This window comes from Tachysurus fulvidraco, chromosome 1, assembly GCF_022655615.1.
Source record: "Tachysurus fulvidraco isolate hzauxx_2018 chromosome 1, HZAU_PFXX_2.0, whole genome shotgun sequence".
NCBI classification, from domain to species: Eukaryota; Metazoa; Chordata; class Actinopteri; order Siluriformes; family Bagridae; genus Tachysurus; species Tachysurus fulvidraco.
In genome coordinates, this window is record NC_062518.1 from 27,150,318 (window position 1) to 27,164,302 (window position 13,985).

Below are 13,985 nucleotides of genomic sequence, written 5' to 3' on the forward strand. Positions count from 1 at the left end.
AGCTATTTATAAACAATTAACTTTTGAACAATGCTTTCTATGCCCTCACATACAATAACAAAGTGTTACTAAAAAAGTAAGTGAAATCTGAATTAGAATTTTTTTTTTATATTTTTTTTGTCGTTATTGTTTTTTTCAAGGTCAGGTTGTTTCCTTGACTGGAAATGCTTTTCCTCTGCAGGTGATGTTTTTTCTTGTTTCAACCATGGTAGACTGTTCAGATACTTTGTTCCAGAAAAGCAATCATTTGCTTTCCTTTCATGAACAAGCTTCATACAGATCCATGTATACTGACTAAAAAAACAGCATGTCTCAAATTTAAATTCAGCTTTTGACAGCATGCTCTTTTTTTTTTTTTTGCACCATGGTGCTCATCTCTCAGGGGTGAGTAGCCTTGTAGAACAACCAAACCTCGTGTTTAAACGTATTGTGCTCTCTTTGGTGAGCCGTCAGAGGAAAGGATGATGGATGAAATACAACTATCCCAGTCCTGCTGAGATTATTTTCACTGCTCAGACTGGAACGGGGAGAGAAATAAGCATGTTCGCGGCTTCCTTGTGACGGAATACAACAAAGAGTGATGTGTATTTTTATAAGCCGTGAGAAAAATGAGATTTGTAACACTTGGTGACATTTTATATGTAGGGAATAGTGCAGAATAGTTTAAGATGTATAACTAACACTGTCTTGTCTAGCTTCTTTCTTTGTTTTAGTCATCAACTGATAATGCAGCTCTGCTACAAAGCAGCATATAAAGTTATAGAATGCCATAGCATTCTATGTATCAGTAGGCATGAAGCTTTTGAGAACAGCTAAGAGTAATTCTTTCTTATAATACACAATCAGAATCACTACATGTACAGTACTGTGCAAACGTTTTAGGCAGGTGTAAAAAAAATGCTTTCAGAAATATAAATAATGAGTGTTTATTTCTGTCAATTTACAAAATGCAAAGTGAGCAAACAAAAGAAAAATCTAAATCAGATCAATATTTGGTGTTACTAACTTTTGCCTTCAAACCAGCATGAAGTGATGGCACGGCCCCCACAGAGCCCTGATCTCAACATCATCGAGTGTGTCTGGGATTACATGAAGAGACAGAAGGATGTGGGAAAGCCGACATCCACAGAAGATCTGTGGTTAGTTCCCCAAGATGTTTGGAACAACCTACCGGCCGAGTTCCTTTAAAAACTGTGTGCGAGTGTACCTAGAAGCATTGCTGCTGTTTTGAAGGCAAAGGGCGGTCACAGCAAATATTGATTTGATTTAGATTTCTCTTTTGTTCATTCACTGCATTTTGTTCATTTATGAAAATAAATGTTTAACACTTCCATTTTTGAAAGCATTCTTTATTTACAGCATTTTTTCACACCTGCCTAAAACTTTTGCACAGTACTGTATATATTTCTTTTTTTAAGCTGAAGTCTTCTTCTTTAAACTCTTCACCTTTATAACGGCGTGTGCAAAGCTCTGATCAGTTTTACAGACGGAACAGTAATGATCCAGGTCAATACTTCTTTCACACCCTGTTGCATGCTGGGAGGGCATGTGGTGAGCGTGTCTTTACATCAATCACACACATCAGAGAGGAAATGCCTGTGTCTGCTCATTAGTGGCATCGAAGTAATCCAGTGCGCTCTGTAATAATCAGGTATGCCAACCTAAGAGGCAAAGGAGACAGAAGAGTTGAATGTTGGCTGTTTATAGTGTCTGGTGCGACTGCAAACTTTTCTCTCTGATTAGTCCATCTGGAACATTCACTGCAGCTAGTTATTTATGTATTCTCTCATCCAGAAATCCTACAAAAGACTAACGCAAAAACACAGATCAATGCTCCAGGTTAATGGACTCTAAATCAGGGTGCATGATAATACACAAGACATTAGAACCATTTCTTTGAGATTCTGGTTCATGTTGATGTGTTTGCATCTCACATTCTTGCACATTTTTAGGCAAACTTAAATGCTTTGAATCTCCTATTATACTACATCCAAAAGGAGTTCCCTCGGATTCAGATCCGGTGACTGGAAAGAACATTGATGAACCCTTTGCTCGTTGTCATGTACCTGAATCCAGTTTGAGGTGACGGTGCATTATCACACTGGATATAGACATTAGAAGCTGGTAAAATGTGGCCATGAAGAGATGCACTTCCACCAGCCTGGACTGCTGACAGAAGGCAAGTTGTGTCTATGGATTTATGCTGTTCTCATCTAATCATCTGTGTGCCTCAGCGCAAATCAGGATTCATCTGAGCAGGCTACATTTTTCCAGTCTTGTGCCTGGCGAGTCTGTGCCCTCAGCTTCCCACAGAAGTGAAACCCCACATGGTCTTCTGCTGTAGTAGAACATCTGCCTCAAGTTTCCACACATAATTCATTCTGAGATGCTTTCCTGCTTACCACAATTATACGGAGTGGTTACCTGCATTACTGTAGCCTTCTAATAGCTCTAGCCAGCCTGGCTAATCTCCACTGACCTTGCTTGTAAACAATTCAGTAAAGTCAAGAAACTTTATAAATTTCGAGAAAAATATCTATCTGGCACTAACAATCATGCCACAGTCAAAATCACAAATGTTACAGTACATTTCCCTTTCAGATAGTCGATCTGAACATGCCCGGAGCTGCTGGCCTGTATTAGCATGATTTTCTGAATTGTACTGCTGCCACAAGATTTTACATATATAAATATTTTAAAGGATGAGGTACAGGATGTACAGGATGTTGTTTGAGCATGTGAGACTGTCGTGGGTCATGTACGTACTATGGTGCTTCAGAAAGCATGCTCTGTAGCAAAGGTCCAATCATTGGCAGACTTACTTATTACAGTAAAAAGGTCAAAACCGGAGAAGGCAAGATCAACACTAATAACACTGGATACACAAAGAACAAGAAGATCAAGTTGAAACTGCTGTAGTGGCTTGTGGAGAAATACCAGTAATATTGTCTTCAAAGGAAAAAAGACTAAAAGTAAGGAACTGAGAATAGTTTCTAGAGTAAACCATTATCAAAAAAAATGCCATTAGATCAACAGTTAGAAAACAGTTAAAAGTTAACTTGTGAAGCTTGTGACAGCCAGGGAGGGGAAAAAATAATACAGATCTTCAGTTGTGCAGAGTTTTTTGGAGTTTTGGCATGAATGAAATCTCAGACTCAGTCAGTGAGTTCAAATCCTGTTTAGCCACCCTCGGTTGCAGCTCTGGGAGCCTCGCATCATAGCCCAGCCAATCCTTCCTACACGTCTACACAAATAGCTAAACCAAACAGCACTAAATCTGTCAGGAAAAAATATCTTAGCTTCAAACTTGCTAAATATTACACAGCGCTCAGTGAACACATTTTAAACAGACATAAACACTGCAACCTAGGGTAAAAACCCAGTTCTAAATTTCTTGAACACCAAACTGAGTAAAAAATAACTTCTCTAACCTTTTTCTGCTGCAACCCCAGCACCAGTAAGGCCATGTCATGTATTTTATGAGCACATACCGCATATCCTGATAGAAGGTCATCCTGATAGAGCTTTAAATTGCTGATGTTTTACCAGGCCTCGTTGCAACAGCACATGATCCAGCTAAAAAGTTGCATATGAAGATATTTTATAATCATTGAAATGATATCGCTATCTAACGTTACTATCTGCTTCATAGACCTTTTCAGAATCGAGCCTTTGCCATATTTGATGTACATGCAGCATGTGAGAATAAAAGATAATGTAATGTCAAATAATGTGCCTTAATATTCCATATAAAAACTGTATGTTGGAGAAAACTAAAACGAACTAGGTGATCAAACATTATGTCAGTTATAAATGAATGGGAGCAGGTCTGGGGGCCATCTGAAGCAATGACTCACACAATTTGGTCCCTGAGAGGTCTTCACTTGGCTGCGTTATATTTAGCAATTCTCTCTATCCACCCCTCTTGATCATCCTTTCCAGAGTTACTTTGTCTGCGGTTTCATTTTGCACCACCTGCTCCTTCATCTTTTCCTCACCAACGCGCTGCAAGGAAACAATAGAAAGTCATATAAATAAATATGCATTAGGAAGTGGAGGAGGTTGTGGAGGGGCAGAACTGGTGAAAAGAAGAAATGGTGGAGGATGAGTTTCAGAAATTCTACTCTATTCTATTCTATGAATTTGCTGAATTCTATTCTAATAGGATAAAAAAAAAGTATTAGCCAAAAACGATCTGATATATTGCAGACATGAAGCGACATGATGTACATGTTCATAATATAATACCATTTCTATTTTAAAATCATTGAGGTCACATTTCCCATTCAGTTTAAAGAGTGATTAATCATACCTATTAGTTATCCACATTATTAATTTATTCTACTGCCCCATATCCAAAATGAATGAAGTTCGTGACCAAAGGCAAAAGATCATCTTATCAATCACAAGTTCTCTAAATGACTGTCTCAGGCTGGAGGTCTGCTTTAGGGATGTAACACTGTGCATCTATTATCATAAGACTTGTTCTAGGATCTAAACTTTTATAAAGAGAAACAGCTTGATGCGCTGATCCACTGATTAATTAAAGCTTTCTACGAGTAAAAATATATTTACACTTGATAGCAGCCACAAAAACATGCAAGCTGATTAACTAATGCGGTCTAAAGAGGCTTGCAGTTTTATATTAAACAAAATAGCACATTGTCTGGTTTTGCACATTTACCCTAATGCATGTGTTCTTGACATATGAATATTGGGTATTTTTTATCTTTTTATTTTTCATAGTTGTTACATAAATAGTGATGTAGCGATATGGCCACCTTATTGTATGACAAATTTATATACGTTTAATTAATGGTGCTTGCAAAGCAACATTCTTACTATTGTGCATACTCTTCCAGACAAAATTTCGGCACATAACTTGTCCCGCAGCTTAAGTCCTAGACCCATGAATGAATACTTCTGGTACGAGTCTCAAATGGACTTTTTTCCCATAGACTCCCATGATAAACTTTGGAGGTTTATAACTCGGCAAGCTTTTGAACTATCTACACCAAACTCGACCAGCTCCTTTAGGGTGATACTCTGAACAAAGTTTTAAATGGGTGTACCGACTGGCCTATCGGTTGTGCAGCAGCCCTGCCCCCAATATAGGCAAAATCAAAAAACTTTTTACAACATGGAAATCTGACATCTCAAAACACTCAGAACAATGAGGGAAACTTCCTCACGTGTAATTTGATGAAGTCACGTGATGTCAAGTGATGTCACGTGAAAATCAAAATTTAACACAACATGGACATACATATCAACACACAGAACGATGAGTGGAACTTGCCACATGCAAGCACCATTCACATTTTCTTCAGGAAATGTAAGTTCTAGTTTTAAACTACTGTTCTGTCTGTGCGACAAATGCTTGCATTATATAAAAAGTATAAGATGTGATAGTGCTTTAAACTAAGTCAGCTTGTGGGTTGTTTTTACATTTCTAACAAGCTCCCAGTGTTTTGTTGACTAATTTTAATAAACAGAACATTTTTAGCAGGTTTATTTAAATAGTTGTATAAAACAGGCTTTCCTGGTCCGATAATAACACACCATTTTTACACATTGTCTTCAAGAAAGATATGAACTGAGAATTAACTTTTCAGCTTTTAACTTCTTTTAACTGCTTAAAGGATTGGTGAAATTTTGGTATTATTGATAGGTTATTATTTCTATAGTAAAAATGGATTTTATGGCTCCTTCGTAACAATCTGGGCAACGCTGGAGGGCATTAGTGCCAGTAGTGCTGTTTCCAGTAGTTCTTAATTGATTTGAATGTATTTTGAGTGGTATACTGTATAATGGTAGGTCAGTAAGTTTTGTTATTCCTAATAGTTCTATGTGGTTTATGTGGTTTTACTGATGGTAGTCATTTACCTATGAAAAATAGCTCTAATGGAGTCTGGTGGTATTTAACAGACAGATCTGGTTGTTATTTAGAATGTGTGTAATGGCAATTTTAACATGGACCTCATGTTCCTTTATATGTAAAATAATCTGTATAGTCTTTTATAATTGGGTTAGTGGCATTTTCTCTCTCTCTCTCTCTCTCTCTCTCTCTCTCTCTCACACACACACACACACACACACACACACACACACACACACACACACACACACACACACACACACACACACACACACATATACACACACACACACACACAGTAATCTGATGGAGAGGCACTTTTGAAAGTTTTTGAGTATCATGTTAAATGTTGTTTTCATGTTAAAATGTATTGTGAGTTGTTGTTTTTTTCTAGCAGGGGGAATTTATGTTGGGAGCATCTTTGCTGCTCATGTTTGCTACTTCCACAGTGGTTACACTTTGCCTTGTTTAATTAAAAGTGCAGGAGTATAGGTGCGAGGGCTTGCTGAGAAGTGTAACCCTGCCTGCTTCCTATATTGCCTCTCATAAACACTTCAGCTCTCCGAGGACATTTGTCACACCTTTTAGGCTTCGCTGCCATCTTTGTAACACTTTACTCGAAGGGAATACATCTTTTTACAGGTAATTCAGATGTACAGCCCTACTTTTAGTTTCTTAATCAAAATCAGTGCAACACAGACTGGTTGATTTGTATACTGATAGCAATAACACTGCTGAATATTTCGTAAATATTTTATTTTTAAACAATATTTAATACAGTTTGAATCGATTCATATGGAGTAGTTAACCCTGCCGCTAAGAATGCAGTTTAAGCTTGTTTGGACTGGAAAAGAGATCTCTGGGAGAAAGATCATCTTCTTGCCATCCTAATAATGAGAGATAATAATGGGCGCTTATCCTGTGATTGGAACTTGTCAATTTTCTCTATATTTCTTTATATCATCATGCAGCACAGTGTTTCAACTTGACCTAAACAGCTACAATTCCCAGCAGCTCCACACATTCAGGCAACCAAAGTCCCGAAGACCCTGTGCTCTGCAGCTCAATGGCTTTCATATACTTCCTCTTTTAAGTACTGCTCCGTGCATTACTGATTTAAGCACTGCAAAAACATTTTAACAACATGCAACAAATCCGATGCAGGAAATCACACAGAGAACGGCATGCTCCGCACATGACTGCTTAAAGTGCGCTGAATGGGCATTGCCGTTTCAGCGACACTGTTTTGGAGGAAGAAGGGCTGGTAGGATGAATAGAGCACAGCTGGCGGCTGATAATGACTGTGGAAGCTCCGTACCCTTACAGAGAAGACGAGAGAGTATAAAAGGGTGCTATGGCTGCAGCAGGGCAAGCAGGATCTGTCTGCCAATTGATGTTGTGTGTGGGCTGTCTCTCCATTATAGGGGCTGACAGCAAGGCTCACCTCCTGTGTCACACTGAAAGAGCTCTTCCCATGCACCTGCAGGAACACCTCAGATCTCTTGATGCCTGCCTGCCAGCCAGCACCACTATGCCTACCCCGTGAAACCTAATGAGACACACCTCCCGATCCACACCACCTATGCCATGACCTCGCACTTCTTTTTCACTATCTTTTTAAGAAAATAAAATCTTTGCACTAGTTCTTTTCTGCTGTCTGTGTTCAGAGATTATTCATGCTACACATCGCTGTACTACAAACATAACAACAATGTTCAAAATTGATTATTCTATTTGTTTAAATTCTATTTCTTAAAAAGGTAACAGTGCTAGGCCTCTATCAGCAGGTATAAGCAAGATGATATCATCACACAAACAAACCCAGAGTGAAACAATGGCACAGCATGGAAATCACAAGAAAGTGCAACATCAAACAGAGAAGGGCTATGGCCCTTTTGTCCCTATGGTTGTATTCCATTTATGTTCAAAGCCCCTTTGTCTTAAAAATCAGCATCCCTCTGTCTCGTAAAAATCACAGCCCCTCTGTCTCTTAAGAATCACAGTCACTCTGTCTGTCAAGAATCACAGCTCCTCTGTCTCTCAAAAATCAACATCCCTCGGTCTCTCGGTGATCACAGCCCCTCTGTTTCTCAAAGAGCTCTGGCACCTTCTGTCTTTCAAAATTTGGAGCCTTTCTGTCTCCCTATGATCACAGTCCCACAGTAAATCACTGCTGCCCTAACATATTTATCTGAATTTAACAACAGCTCACTTCATTTCTAGGCCAACTGGACCCTTTCTTTTACATGCTTTAGCTTTAAAACTTAATATTAACCTAAAACAAATAACACCATAGCAGATATCCTGACCATTTAGCCTGCTACTACAACAGTGTGGGACCAAAACCCACTTCCCAAAGGAGGGGGTTGGCAGGTCATTGGGATTCTGTCAAATCTGCTGTTGGCTAAATGGTCTTTTATCACAGACAATGTGTTCTGGCTCCTTCATGACTGTTTAATTAAGCACTCCAGACTGATCAGCCATGTTGCAGTAAGGAACAATATATCTTATTTTCCCTGTTCCAAAAGACAGTCCATGGACACAACCCACAGAGTCCTTTAATTTGGACCCACACCACCCTGGCCATGGGAAACCCTAAGACAACACACAGCCTTCATTTGCAAATTTAAAAATATCAATGGTAGGCACTCGATGCTCACGTGCAACAATATGTGTTGTCACAGGCAGTTTTCGCCCAGTCACATCGCCTCCTGCTAACTAGCATTTTAACAGAAACATGGTTGCAGCATGGGTTACATTTCTATGTGCTGCTGAAGGAAAATGTGCCTGACTAATTATAATTGTTTACTCTACAGGTATGAAAAGGCATTACCTGATATCACGTCAGCACAATTTTTTTTTAAAAGTTTAAAGACTTTATTGACTTTTTGGGGGCATGTCATATTCATTTACATTTACATTTACATTTACATTTACAGCATTTGGCAGACGCCCTTATCCAGAGCGACGTACATAAGTGCTTAAATCTCTAACACTGAATACATTAATGCTGGTTCACTAGGTTACATACTTAAGATACCATGAGTTTAAAACATTTGTTCAAAGTTACAATGAAAAAAAAAAAAGTGTCAAAGGGTTTTTTTGTTGTTTTTTTTTTAAATGCAAAGGATAATATTCAAATACTCTGGATGCACTGTTCAATAAAAATGAAGAGAATCAGATAAGTAGCATTTAAGTGTTTCTTAAAACCCAGCCATGGAAAATATGGTATCTTTTGGGGCTACATCATACGGTGGTAGTTAAAGTTGCCTGATTTGATCAAAGCTAGTTTAACCCTTGTATGTTGTTCGGGTCTGTAGGACCCATATTCATAAACATCAATAGTTTTGAAAAACTTTGCTTCCTTGTAAATTTGTTGATCTTTTCCACTCATAACTTAAAATAGATTTTTTTTATTACATTTTATTAAAAAACAACAAAAACGAGTAGCACTTTAATTAAAAACTGTGATGTAATAAAGGTAAAGGGCAAATATTAACCATATATGCTGTTTATATTGCTTGTAATTGGGATGAAGTAAACATCTGTTGAGTATTTTAACATAAAAGTTTTGATTGTGTTGAATTAAAAACCCAAAAATGCAGCGGGTTCACCAGACCCACAAACACTGGCTGAGTAACAAAAATACGAACACCATACAAGGGTTAAGTTAGCTGATTTGATAAATGTTATCCAATGTTCTTTTGCAACAGATTTCAGCAACAGGTAAACAGATATTAACAACCACTCACAGTGCACAAAATTAGAGAAAATTCATACATGAATACACATATACATACATACAGTACAGTACGGGGGGGGGGGTATCACGGCTAACAAGGTGGGATATGAAAAGAAAAGCATTTCACTGTGCTTTAGTTCTATATGAGACCAATAAATGTCTAATTTCTAAATGTCATGTGAAACAGCCTAAGTAAACACAAACTTTAACATTTCTTCTGTTGCAATCCCTACAGAAAGATCCTCTTTTATATTTTATGAAAACAGTGTCATAACAACAGATTTTACTGTTGGTAAACTGATACTGGAATTGTCTCTGAATGATGCCACAGAAACCACTAATGAGAATAGTGTGATATTTACAAATTAGCAGTTCGTTAGCTAGTACGACGATATTCATTAGAAATATTCAGAATACTGGATTAATGACTGCAACCTTACATTTTTTTTAGACAAAAGGAACAAATGTAAAAATAAAACAAGTTTTGACGGGAATAACAAACAAATTCTTTTTTATTCTTTTATTAATCATACACTATATGGCCAACACACACTATATGGAAAACCTGACCATCATACACTTTTGTGCTTTTTGATCTTATTCCAGATTTAGTTCCAAATTGCCGATATAATATCTACCACTCTTCTGGAAAGACTTTTTAATACATTTCAGAACGCCTCTCCTCAAGGAGTGCTGTATCATGGCTCATCCTGCACTCTGACCCCAACTTCCAAAACTTGGATATGAGAAGCAAAGAATTTGAAAGTGCTGTAACGTATGAATTAGCATATATTTCTAATCACACCCTACAGTGTCACCAAAATGAGGACGGGTTCCCCTTTGAGTCTGGTTCCTCCATCCATCTAAGGGAGATTCTCCTTACCACAGTCGCCTAAGTTACCAGACTTGCTCATTGGGGATAAATATAAACACATTAAATATATCTAATATTTATCTTGAATTTTTGTATTATATTATTTATATTCACCTTTTGTTTTATGTTTACGGTCTGTAAAGCTGCTTCGAGACTATGTCAATTGTTAAATGTGCAATACAAATATATTTAAATTTGAATTTAATGTATATGTGACAAAAATAATAGCTTCTTCCTCTAAATACCAATTGTTGTTTTTAGCAGCTCATTATAGACTCATTTACTTATACATTATGAAATTTTAATTATATTGTGAGAGATCAGACTTATAGCATTGTCGCACTGTTAAAGAAGTTAATTAATGTTTGACATCTAGTCAATTTATTCAAAGCCAATTTTTACAGCAGCTCAACTGGATTTCAGATAGCTTAAGTACTACCTACTTAAGTGCACTACATTTAGAATGAAAACTGGCTTCCAGTCTGTGTACATCTGGATACTTACATGGATAACTTAAGGATTTTCACAATTTTACCAAAAACATATTCTTTATTCGTGGTATTATGTCGAATGGATTCCAAAAAGATTTCTCATGCCAGACTTCAAACTTCAAATCTTTTTTTGTAGATCTTTTGTTCACAAAACACCTGATCTGAATAATCTTATCGATCAATAATCTCACTCTCATTTAATAATCTCATGTGGATGCAAGAGTCGGTGCCACTCTTCTTTTTAAGACATTAGATCAATAGAAACTTTATCCGAACCATCAGAAAAGATTTCATGTCAAACATCTCTCAATTTTATGAGTGAGTCATTTCTATAAGTAGATGTGATGCAAAGTTATTTTTACTGCAGCTAAATTAACTAAGCCATAAACTGGACTGCCTACAGTACATTGTGTACTACATTTAGTATGAAACCTGGCTTCTGCAGCCATGTAATTCTGACTCACTTACTGTTTCTCTAAATGGTCCCAAATGGATATCCTAAGGTTATTCACTTCACTTTTGACCAAAACTCTTCTTTACAATTCTTTATATGGTGGATTATCTCTACTGGATACTGTAGACCTCTAGCAAAGAAAATGCTGCTGTAATCAACAAAGACTTTGATACTCATAGTAATTATCCTTTCCACATTATTAATACTATTTCATTTTATAGTATGCAGCTGACAGAGAGTGAAGATTTGTAGTCCCACTATCCGGCATCACCTAGAAGAAAGCAGGTTCCCCTTTGTCATTTCAAATCCATCTCATGTCATCTCAGGGAGTTTTTCCTTGCAACAGTTACCTTTTGTTTACTCATTTGGAGCTGAATAAATATATACTTCCAGATAACTGTAAATCTGCATTGTGGTCATGTCTGTTGTTAAAAGAGAAATTGAATATATAAACTGAATACTGTTGTAAGCTATTTGGGATTTTTGTATATTGCTTGTCACAATACAGACCGAACTAATATAGATTATAGATGAAAACTATTTAGATAATTTTTGTGATTCAAAAAAAGCAGAGCACATCTCTTTGTGATTCCATTTAAGATGTAACCTCACAAAAAGACTAGACCAGACCCTGAAATTAAATAATGTTAATATATTAAAAAATAATTATTTTGAAAATAAAAATAATAATTATATTGTAAGAGCATTTGGAATTGTGGGCATTCTTAAAACTACTAAACTTGAGCAACGCATTGCCTTAAAAGTTTTATCAGGAGCTCTGGCAGGGAGGGTGGCAGGGAGCTCCAAATCCCATTTAGTTGTGAACTGTGGACTGACCTATACAGTACATAACAATTTACTTGATGCCACATGGTTTCTATTAAACTTTTAGTTTTCAGCAGTACCCAGAGGATTCCAAAGCCAAACTTCATGCTCAGTGTTCACTTGAATATCTGAATGTCAAATACATCTTTCAAGGTTTATCATTATGATCTTGTGAACAAAAAAAGAAAAACATTTTTTGCTTTAAAAATACCAGGATAATTTTGTCAGGATTATTGCTTGGACAAAAAAAACAAACAATTATGTTATGAACATACATACATGCATACAGTACATACATACATACATACATACATACATACATACATACATACATACATACATACATACATTTCAAATGACCTCATGTGCAATACTTGTAAAATCTAGCTAACATACACACATACATACATACATAACATACATACATACATACATACATACATACAGTACATACATACATACATACATACATACAAACATACATATGTACATACATTCATACACACATACATACATACATACAAACATACATACATACATACATACATACATACATACATACATACATACATACATACATACATACATACGTACATACATACATACATACATTTCAAATGACCTCATGTGTAAATACTTGTAAAATCTAGCTAACATACGCACATACATACATACATAACATACATACATACATACGTACATATGTACATACATATGTACGTATGTATGTACATATGTATGTACATACATATGTACATACATACATACATACGTACATACATACATACATACATACATACATACATACATACATACAAACATACATACATACATACAGTACATATACATACATACATACATACAGTACATATACATACATACATACATACATACATACATACATACATACATACATACATACATACATTTCAAATGACCTCATGTGTAAATACTTGTAAAACCTAGCTAACATACACACATACATACATACATAACATACATACATACATACATACATACATACATACATACATACATACATACATACATACATACATACAGTACATATACATACATACATACATACATACATACATACATACATACATACATACATTTCAAATGACCTCATGTGTAAATACTTGTAAAACCTAGCTAACATACACACATACATACATACATAACATACATACATACATACATACGTACATACATACATACATACATACATACATACATACAGTACATATACATACATACATACATACATACATACATACATACATACATACATACATACATACATACATACATACATTTCAAATGACCTCATGTGTAAATACTTGTAAAACCTAGCTAAACCCCATTAATATATGTAGGATATAAAGAGCAGTTTACAAAATAGCCTGATGTTAGTGTATCACATCCCATATGAATTTCAATACATAAAATCAGTTAAACTATCAAAGAAGAGTCGAGAACAGTCAAAAGCAAAGGCATGAAGCTGTTGAATGTCATTAAGACACTTTGACACAAAAATCTGATACCATGGAAACAAATCCACAAAATGCTAGCAAATGCCATGGATATAAATTCACATGCAGTCAGGTGAAGAAACTGAGCTGATTTGGGGGGAGAAAGTGTAAAATCCTCTGAATATGCTGAGTTTATACACAACCCAGGGCTACAGAAAGTACTTTTAACCCAGATCAATAGCTAAT